The 11,087-nt window shown below is 28.5% G+C and overlaps 1 pseudogene; it reads left to right on the top strand.

Moving 5' to 3' along the window:
- Positions 1-2,799: 2,799 nt before the first annotated feature.
- Positions 2,800-5,427, top strand: LOC108323539 (receptor-like protein 7; annotated as a pseudogene).
- Positions 5,428-11,087: the final 5,660 nt, after the last annotated feature.

The raw sequence follows: 11,087 nt of genomic DNA, 5'->3' as shown, positions 1-11,087 counted from the left end.
GTTGGTGAGGGTTGCTCTGTGTCTAGTGATTCGCATGGCGAATCAGGGCACTATGCGTCTGGTTGAGGTCTGGGACTACTGCCAATTTTATTCGAATAGCGAAAAGGGGCGCACAGCGAGTGAGTTAGGATGGTTGGTCTTTGTCTGGGCTTTCGCATAGCGACCTCGAGCACTATGCAAGAGGTTGAGGTCTAGTTCCTCTGCGAGTTAATTCGCACAACGAGATAAGTCGCTATGCGAGAAACTCCTGGTTTCACCTTGCAAATTAGGTGCGTAGAGCGAAAGGTCTGGAACTGTTTATTCTTTATTTGCTTTGTATTGAGTTGAATTAAATTAATTGTGACATGTATTGTGAAGTGTGTTTGAAGGTGTATGACAATATATAACTGAGTATTATTATGAGTGAAATTACAAATAAAAGTATGTGATTCAAACGGGTGAATGTAAGTTTCAGTGGAGAATCTCTTGGTGAGATTCCAGGTTGTTTATAATGAATGTAGGAGCTCAGTCTTGGGGGTTATCCTGAAACTCCAATGGTTTTTCATTCTCAAGTAGAGAGGATTGAACCATGTCGTGAGGAGTAGCAGAAGGTCTTAGTCTTGGGGGCAATATGCCTCAAGGCCCCGAACAGACTAACCTCGTGAGGGTGGTAGGGTGAAACCCATTGGCAATGGCTTTGCAAAGCAGTAGAGGCCACCACGAGTGCATGACCTGCCATAGCTCGACAATCATTCTAAAGTCCGGACGAGTCAAGTCTAGAATATAACATGCTAGGATGTTTGATTCAGTTACTTTGCTTGAGTTATCTTGTGTATGTTATATGTTATTAAATTAGGTGTTTTCTTGTGTATCTAGCTTATCCTTCTGCTTGTGTTTGTATTTTGTATGTGTGGTGTTTTTCTTTTGCAATGATCATCCGATGGATGTGAGTAGAGGGAGATGAGGTGCCTCTGGAGCAGGCTTTGGAGGGAGATGATGCTGATGTTTAGCTTAATTTAGTTAGGTTGTTATTTTGGTGTATAGTTGTAGAATACACTCTTGTAAATAAAGTTTTAAATTCTACGGTTATTTTGGATGACTGTAAAAGTTTATACTTTATTTCCTAGTTTTTAACTGTTTTATTTTATTATTTCTGTGACTACTATTGTATGGTTTATTACTATATTTTGGTATGTTACAAACGCCCCAATAAAATTCTTTTATTTATATGTTATATCTTTGATAAATAAATAATTTATTTAATTCTTGATATATATATATATATATATATATATATATATATATATATATATATATTACTTTTTATTCTTGCAGTGGATCCAAAATCCAAATTCAGGTCGAGTGATCTGGCCACCTACCGGACAATGTCCAATCAAATTTTGTCAATTATTTTCATAATTCATGATTTAATGTTATAATAAGCATAACATTTAAGTAAAAAGTACATGGTTTTCTGTTCTTAATAATAAATTACTGCAGTTTCTAGAAAAGAAAAATAACTATGTATAGAATGACTATTTTAGACTGATTTAAAATTTGTATTGAGATTTTTAATTAATTAAAATGTAATTAAATTTGAAATCTTTGATAAATTTAAAAATCTTCAATTGAATTTGGGTTAAACTTTTGCATTCTATTGAATATCCTAAAAATATTTAAAACCTTTTAATTGAATTTTTGTTGTTACATTTTTTTCATTAACATAATTATCCCACTTAAAAGTTGTTATATAATATTTTATTATAATGATATTTTCTTATAAGATTCATTATATTTAATGAAAAATATTTTTAATTTTAAATAAAATTATAAATTACAATTTAAGATTTCCTATATTTAATGAATCACAGAAGTTTAACAGGACTTAATTAAAATTTTCTAAATGTATGAAAGTTTAAAACTTAATTAAACCATTAAGAACTTTAATTCAATAGCATATAAAAACTAAATTCATAAGTTTACTAAAATTCACTTTTCAATTTAAAATTAAAATTTAACTCATTTGTTTTTATATTATTTTACGAAACCGGAAAAACTCGACAACGTGCCACAAAAAGTCACATTCCTTTCCTAGTACACAATATTTGTCACTCACTTTGTAGGGTTAAATCAGATTTTAATAAATCTAAGTTTGTTTAATATATTTTTAGTATTTATATTTAATATTTAATATATAAATAAATTTGATTTTGATATTTATTTTATTATTTCTAAAATAATAATATTAAGCTATAATTATCCTATTAAAATATTTGGAGGTATGTTTTCACGAAATATTGTAAAAATAACGTGAATAATGTTAATTAAAAACAATATAATAATTAATAGGATGAAATTTTCCTATTTATTAATTATTAAAATAAAAAATGGTGAAATTTTGTTCAAAGTATCATTTTCAGATTAATTTGGGAGAAGCCTTAATTTTATGAAATTTCTAATGATGCCGGTGAAGATAAGATTAAGAAATTGTAGTTGTCAGTTGTCATTTTGTATTAGAAAGTCTTCCGTCCTTTTTAGGACGGAAATTTCAAAGAAACTGCTTTGAATTTCTAATTGACTTCTATAGTACGAATTAAATTAAGTATTATCAATTTTTTTGTAAATTTAAAATAGGGCAGCTTCTTATATATAGATTAAACTTTCTGGATGGGTTGCATCCAAAATCCATATTTCTTCCGTATGAGATTAATGGGTTGGGTTTTAGTGATATACTTTATTATCTTCCAATGTTTGCTTATTTATTTTCCTTCCTATAATTGTTTGTTGTGCAACCCTCATGATAAGTCTGATATGTTATAATTCAAAAACTCAGTTGTTTCCTGCAGTCTTCTTAGAGGTGAGTTACTGGGTTCCAATAGTTCTATTTTCAAGTTAAGACACCTTCAACAACTCAATCTATTTTCTAATGATTTCTTTGGATCTTCAATACACTCTGCAATTGGTGACCTTGTCAACCTCACACATCTAAATATATCCTGTCTTGGGATTAGTATGTTCCCTCCACAATCTCTCACTTGTCAAAATTAGAACATCTTCGTATCAGTAGCATCGACACATTTCCCACCAGAATTAGAATTGATGATTACACATGGAAAAGACTCATTCACAACGCAACTAATTTACGAGAGATTTATTTAGAAAAAGTGAACATGTCTTCTGTCGGAGAGAGCTCTTTGTCATTGTTAACTAATCTGTCATCCTCTTTAGTTTCTCTCCATCTCTCAAACACCCAAATCCAAGGGAAATTGCCCTCTAACATCCTTCATTTACCCAATCTCCAAGAGATAGATTTGTCCCAAAATCAAAACCTCAGAGGTGAACTTCCAACGTCCAACTGGACTACTCCACTAAGAGTTTTGTCTCTCTTTGATACTGCTTTCTCAGGATACCTTCCCAATTCCATAGCCTACTTGAAGTCTCTTCACACACTAGATCTTTCCGGTTGCAATTTTGATGGATTTATTCCACCATCATTGTCTAATCTTACTCAACTTTCTCTCTTAGATTTATCAAGTAATAAATTAGTTGGCCCAATTCCAACCCAAATCACCAAATTCTCTGAATTATCGACCCTAGATTTGAGTGGTAAAATGTTAAACGAATCAATTCCTAGTGGGTTTTATTCTTTGCCTTCTTTATTCATCTGGGATCTTAGTAACAATCAACTCACAGGGTCAATTGGTGACTTCTCAACTACTTCTTTACGATATCTGTCTCTCTCTTATAACAAAATGCAAGGTAATTTTCCAAATTCAATATTTCAACTCCAAAATCTTAGTTGTTTGGATTTGTCATCAACAGGTTTGAGTGGTGTCGTGGACTTTCACCAATTTTCAAAGCTTAAAACTCTGTGGATTTTGGATCTTTCTCACAATAGTTTGCTTTCACTAAAATTTGAAAATAATTTTGATTGTATCTTACCCAACCTTCAATACTTATCTTTATCTTCAAGTAACATAAGTAGTTTCCCAAAATTCTTAGCACCAGTGCAAAACCTGCGATTTTTAGATCTTTCTCATAACAGAATTCGTGGAAGCATTCCCAAATGGTTTCGTGAGAACCTCTTGCGCTCCTGGAAGAACATTAGTTACATTGATCTAAGTTTCAACAAGTTGCGAGGTGATCTTCCGATTCCACCTAATGGCATTGGATTCTTTTCAGTCTCAAATAATCAGTTGAGTGGGGACATTTCTTCAGCATTGTGCAACGCTAGCACCCTTTCTATACTTAACTTGGCTTCCAACAACTTGACAGGACTTATTCCACAATGCTTGGGAACATTTCATTCTCTTCGGGCGTTGGATTTGCAAGACAACAACCTTTACGGTAGCATACCTGATAACTTTTCTAAAGGAAATTCCTTTGAGACTCTAAAGTTGAATGGAAATAAGTTGAAGGGACCATTACCACGATCTTTGGCTCATTGTACAAAACTCGAAGTTTTGGATCTTGAAAACAATAACATAGAGGATATGTTCCCCTATTGCTTAGAAACTTTGCCAAATTTAAGGGTACTCAGTTTACGGTCAAACAAATTTCATGGTGTCGTCACTTCTTTCGGCACCGAACTTCCATTTCCCAGATTGAGGATTTTTGACATCTCCAATAACTATTTTACTGGACCCTTGCCAGCATCATACATCCAGAACTTTCAAGGAATGATGAATGCGATTAACAACCAAACTGGTTTGAAATATCTCGGTAACCATTCTGCATATAGTGATTCAATAGTGATTATAATGAAAGGGTCATACATGGAACTCACAAGGATACTGACTGTTTTCACAACCATTGATTTATCAAATAACATGTTTGAAGGAGAAATTCCAACAGTCATTGGAGAGTTGCACTCTCTGAAAGGGCTTAACCTTTCACACAATAGAATCACTGGTATCATTCCATTATCAATGGGTAATTTAAGCAATTTGGAATGGTTGGACCTCTCATGGAACCAGCTGAAGGGTGAGATTCCTATGGCTTTGACAAATTTGAATTTTCTGGCTGTCTTGAACCTTTCACAAAACCAGTTTAAGGGAATGATACCTAAAGGTGGACAGTTTAACACATTTGAAAATGATTCCTATGTTGGAAATCCAATGTTGTGTGGAATTCCTTTGTCAAAATCCTGCAAAGAGGATAAAGAAAAGTCACCATATTCAAGACTTGATAAAGAAGAATTCGGATTTGGGTGGAAATCCGTTCTAATGGGATATGCATGTGGGATGATCTTTGGAATAATATTGGGTTGTAATGTATTCTTCATTGGAAAACCCCAATTGCTTGCAAGACTTGTTGAGAGAGTTTTAAATGTGAGACTGATTAGACCAACTAGCAGAAAGCCTACAAATTGTTGGAAAAGGATTAGATTAACATAGTTTTGTTTTATGTGTGTCAAGTGTTTGTCAGTATCTATTTTGTTTTATTTTACAAAACTTATCAGTCTATGGAATAAAACCTCATCTCTCTATTACATCATTGATGTATTCATCTTTGAAAAGATATTGTGGAAAATTTACACGTTCAAACTATAATAGTCGTTGAAAGCAGGAATTTATTAAGAACAAACTTGTATTGTTTTATCGGACAACTCAAATCTACAATAGAGTTGGAATTGTGTTTTATCGTTAACTAACGATGTCGTACTAAGGACCAGTGCTTTGTTAGTTTTTTTCTACACAAACTCTCTATTAGTTAACACATACTAAGAACTTATTCCAATACAAAATTACTTAATAATAGTTTATCATGTCACAAAATATTTACATATTTTTTTATATTACACAAATTTTTATGAATTTTTATTTTATTTCATTAAATATAAATAATTTAAAAGTTTGGATACTTACCAACACTAAATCCATGAATATTTAAAATAAATTAAAGTTTGATTGTGTTCTGAGTGAGACTCTGCACAATAAATCCATACCAACTGATTATATCCTAACACTTAAAACTCTTCTTTTTGCAATCATTAGTTAAACTTTCATTTTTCATTCGATATTTGCTAAAATATTGCATTTGTTTTGATGAAATATTCTCTTCCTTGATGAGTGGAGAGAATGGGTTTACTCCCGTGCATTGATTCTTTTAATCTTGGTTGATAAATTTTAACATTTAAAAAAATATATATATTAAATTTAAGTTATTTTTATTTCAAATTATTTAATTTTAAAAATGATTTTATAAAATAATTCAAAGTTATTGAATTTAAATTTACTTGTTTAATATAATATTTCAATTATACAAAATATAAAAAACTATTTTTAACATTAAATAAATAAATAAGATCAATCGATCATGTTTTTCTATTCACGTTAAATGCAGTAGGAATGGTAAAAACCTTAGTCTGCTTAGAATAATTTATTATGCTATATAAAAAAATTACATATAATAAAACTTAAAGCTGTTAAAACGGGTCATCCGGCCCGACCCGACCCGGCCCATCACGAGTTGGTCACTTAGTGAGCCAATTCAACCCGGTTCATTTATTAGCGAGCCAGAAAAATTCGAATCCGACTCGACCCACCATGGGTTGGTGGGTAAACGAGTTGGCTCACTGGCTCACCTAATTACAATTTTTTTTAAATAAAAAAAATTACAAACTTTCTATAATACAAATCTAAAAAAATTTCACTCTTGAACACGAGGTGTTTAATTAATTTTGAAAATAAGAAACTTAAATAATTTTTTCAACCAAAAACAAAATAATAAATATTTTTTTATAAAATTAAAATTCATTTTTAATAAAATAAAATTAGGTTGGTGGACCAACCCGGCCCACCACGGGTTCAACCCACATGAGCCGCGAAATAAGAAGATTTAAATATTTAAAAATAAATAAAGGTATAATTTAATTTATAGGTAAAAACATTATACAACTTTTAAAAAATAAATAAAAATAGTAAAAAAATTATCAAAAGTTTAATTATTTTAAAAGCTTTAAATTTATAGTTACATAATGAAAATTTTTCTCTAAAACAATTAAATTTCATTTATATAATTATAACATCTGCTAATAATTTATTAGCTTATTTATCAACATTTTCTATTGAAATAAACTAACTTGTCAGATCTGAACTTATTACCAACTATAAGTTAGATAAAATAGTAGCTTATCAGCAAGAAGCTAGATAAAATATAGTTTATTAACTAGTCACGAGCTAGTTTTGAAAAACAGTGCTAAAATATAAAATTTTAAATGGATGCATAGTGATACGATGTGAAAAACCAAACATAAGTATTTATTATCAAAAATTTAATTATCACAGAATTTTATTAATGACAACAAATTTATTAATAAAAAAATTTATTAACAAAATTTTATCAATGAATTTAAATTTTTTAATTATGGATAAATATTTCCATCATTAATATTTGTATTACGATGTAAATATATGCTGATAATAAGTTTATTAACAAAATTAATTGATAATTTATAAGGTTTATTATTATGAATATTTTTGCTATTAAATTTTGTAAATAAGATAGACATTAAAATTTTTATTTTAAACTTTAATAATAAAATTTTGTTAATAAATTTGTTGTATAAATTTTCTTTTTATAATCTATTAATAATGTTTTTTTTTTCAAAATTGACAATAAATTCATCTGTAATTTCTTTTTAAAATTTATCAATAATTCAAATGTTTTTAAATTTGTTGATTATGAATTTATAAAAAATGTTATAAATTCATTGGTAATTGAAACTTTTGATGGAATATTTCACGGTAAATTAATTGGTAATTGATAAAATAAATTTGATTAATTATTAATATATTTAAAAGAATTTTTAAAACTAATATAATATAAAATAATATGAATTATATAAATTTATTTTGAAGTGTAAGGTCGAGGTTAATATCAACATGTAGAAAGTTGTTTAAGATTCCTAAACACATTCTTCCACCTTAAGTTTTATTGTAGTCATTTGTCCAAATTGTGTAGAGAGTACATCTATGAAGTACTCTTGTATCAAAGTCAATTTGATCCAATAAATATTAATAGTTTAATAAATATAATTATTTATTTTCTTGCTTGAAATTAATATTTATAAATTTCGAGATGGACTTTTGAGTAGCAACCGCCTACTTTTAGAATTAATGAGTAATCATATTTTATGAGTAATCATATTTTATCTTTAAATTGATCAACTTTTAGAATTAATCATTCTAACCATCAAATTGTTCTATCTTGACATGACTCATTTACACGTCTTTAGTAATAATTGACCATTCAATTCTCTGATGCTGACTAGATAGTCATATAGTACAAAATAAAATAAAAGTAATCAATTATAACTTATTATATGATCTTCCTATAACATTAAGGAAAGTTCAAAAGTATTTTTTTTTTCAATTTTTGTGTTTTTGCAGTTTTCTAATGTTTTTTATTTCAACTTTCGTTCATTATGCGTGAATAGTATTTCAATAAATCCAAAAAACTCTCAGGCACCAACTTGTAAGGCAAATTTCGAAATGGCATACTGTATTTAGCAAATCTTAAGAAAATATATCTTTCATCTAATGGATGGCTAAGAGTTGAACTTCCAAAATCTAACTTGAGCACTCTGATGAAGAACTTGGATCTCTCCAACACTATTTTCTCAAGAGAAATTCCTAATTCCATAGGCTGAGTCTCTTTACCATATCAGTCTTGCTGGTTGCAAATTTTGATTCTCTCGTAATTGTTTCATCTAATTCTCTTTTAGATTTATCAAAGAAATACGTATTAATGATAATGAGTCAAAAGGATTAACACTAATGAATGATTTCATCACATTACTGAAATTGCATGGATGTGAGTTTCTGTGGCTCTTGTGATTCTCAATCATGGTAGCTCTCTTTTTGGCTATAAAACAAAGGACAATTGAGGAGAAAGAAGGTCCAAGCCTACCCTCCTAAAGGGTTACACGCAATCCTTAATTTGTCCATTCAGTTTTCTTGTCTCTCTGGCTCTCTCTTTTCTCATTTCCCTTTCTGCATTCAATCATTTCTTCAACAATTTGGGCCATGGTGGCCCAGAACTTCCCAAGGCTTGGCCCCAGTTTGTCACTGAATTGGGCCTCCCAAGTCCCAACTACGTAAAAGCCTGTCTCCTAACTACATCAAATCTCACATCAAAGAGATCACACAGAAACCAATAATTTCTATAAAAACTAACATTTCTCTAAATCAAACACCATACATAATGGATAGACCAAAAGCTAAAAAACTGTCGTTTTCTTACCATAAATGAAAAAAAAAATGATTGATTAGTTTCTTAACTGATATGTTTAGTGTCTTGTATTGATTAACACATACAAATAATAAAGTAAGATTAGGAGACATAAAATAATAGTCGCATCATCTAACTAATAAAAAATTATATAACAAGAACTTAATTAAAAAATTTAAGTATTTAATAAATAAAAAATATCAATAAGAATTCAATTAAAAATTCACAAATGGATTTAATTTATTTTATCGGCATAGACTTAAACCTTAATTGATTATAATTATTATAATATATCTAAAAAAATTAAGTGACATTTCGTTATTTATAAAGATATTATTATTTATTCGATTATGGTTTTCTGATGTTTGCCATACAATATTTATTATTAATTAATTTAGTGCAAAATATTGTATGTGGTTGTTAAATATCAATATTTGAACAGGAGTTTATTCAATTCCGATAAATTAATTTTTCATAACTAAGAAATATATTTAAGTTGAAAACATGCTTACACATATTAAATTATTTTTATGACGTTATTATTAAAACTTGTTCTTATGTATTCATAAGTTTTTAATTAATTATTTATCTCTAGACGTAATTGAAAATTTTATTGTTTGACTTAAATATGACGTAAAAATAAATAAATATTTTTATACTAGACAAATTTTTACGACAAGTCGTTTTTTTTTTCATGTTGCGGTTATATTAATCTTTTACAGTTAATCATCTATTTAAAATCTCAGACTTATCAATTTGCTATGATATTTTTTTTCTAGAAAACACGTTTTCATTATTGTGTGTCCATAAATGATTAAAAAGATAAGATTTAAAATAGGAAATACAATTAAAACTCATTTTAACATCATAGTGTTGTATGTCGAACTAGATGATTCAATTTAAAATAAAATCTCTATGGTCACGCACCCTGCACTGTTTAATACACACTTGTCAATGGAAACATAAACATTTATTGAAAACTTAAAACTTATCTCAATAACTGCTTTCAACATTCATCATGTGGGCCCGTGTTTATTGCAAACGTTAAAGCTTGTACCAACGAAAATCGAGGGATGTGTCACTGTAAAATCAAAATTCTTCACTGTGTTAAGTCTCAATAATACAACAGTTGAAAAAATATAAAAAAGACGTCACAATTTAAATTAAAATAACATAGTCGAAGTTACGTATATAACTTGCATTAATAGTAATACACGTACACAGAGTGATCAATATAAAATTTTATGTATATTATTATATGAGTTTACACACATCTTCAACTAAATAAAAAATTATGTTCAGTATAACTTTTAATATGCAACTTTACGTGTCTGTTTTTTTTATTTACTTTCCTTTCATGAAGAAAAAATTATACATAAAATTTTTATATTTATTTAACATTTTTTTTTTACTTTTTTCTTTTTAAAAAAATATATAAATTCATTTTTTATAATTATTTTATTTTTATATTGTGTCAAACGAAAGTAAAAATTTGTCATCCAACCATTATTCTTTCATAAAATTAACTGAAAAACAGCACCATCAACATTTAAGGAATCATACCCTTTTCTTAAAAAGATAACCTTTTTTTTTACGATGAACTATATGTATATTTTATGGAAGACAATCATCAGAGTTAAATAAAGTTAATATGAATCACAAAACTTTCTTTATAAATATTTAAAACAATTAATAACGAGATTTGAATTCAAACCCACTATTTAAGACTAAATAAGCTAACTTTTAATTATCTAACTGTAGAGTATCAAACTCTCAGTTTTTTCTTTTAAAAAATCTCTGTTCGGCTGGCCATGGCTTTTAAAACTCTTACAGTGAATTAACAATTACAAAAAAAAAAAAAAGATAGTAGCCGT

This window comes from Vigna angularis, chromosome 7 (genome assembly GCF_016808095.1).
Source record: "Vigna angularis cultivar LongXiaoDou No.4 chromosome 7, ASM1680809v1, whole genome shotgun sequence".
Classification (NCBI taxonomy): domain Eukaryota; kingdom Viridiplantae; phylum Streptophyta; class Magnoliopsida; order Fabales; family Fabaceae; genus Vigna; species Vigna angularis.
This window is presented reverse-complemented; position numbering and strand designations above follow the sequence as displayed.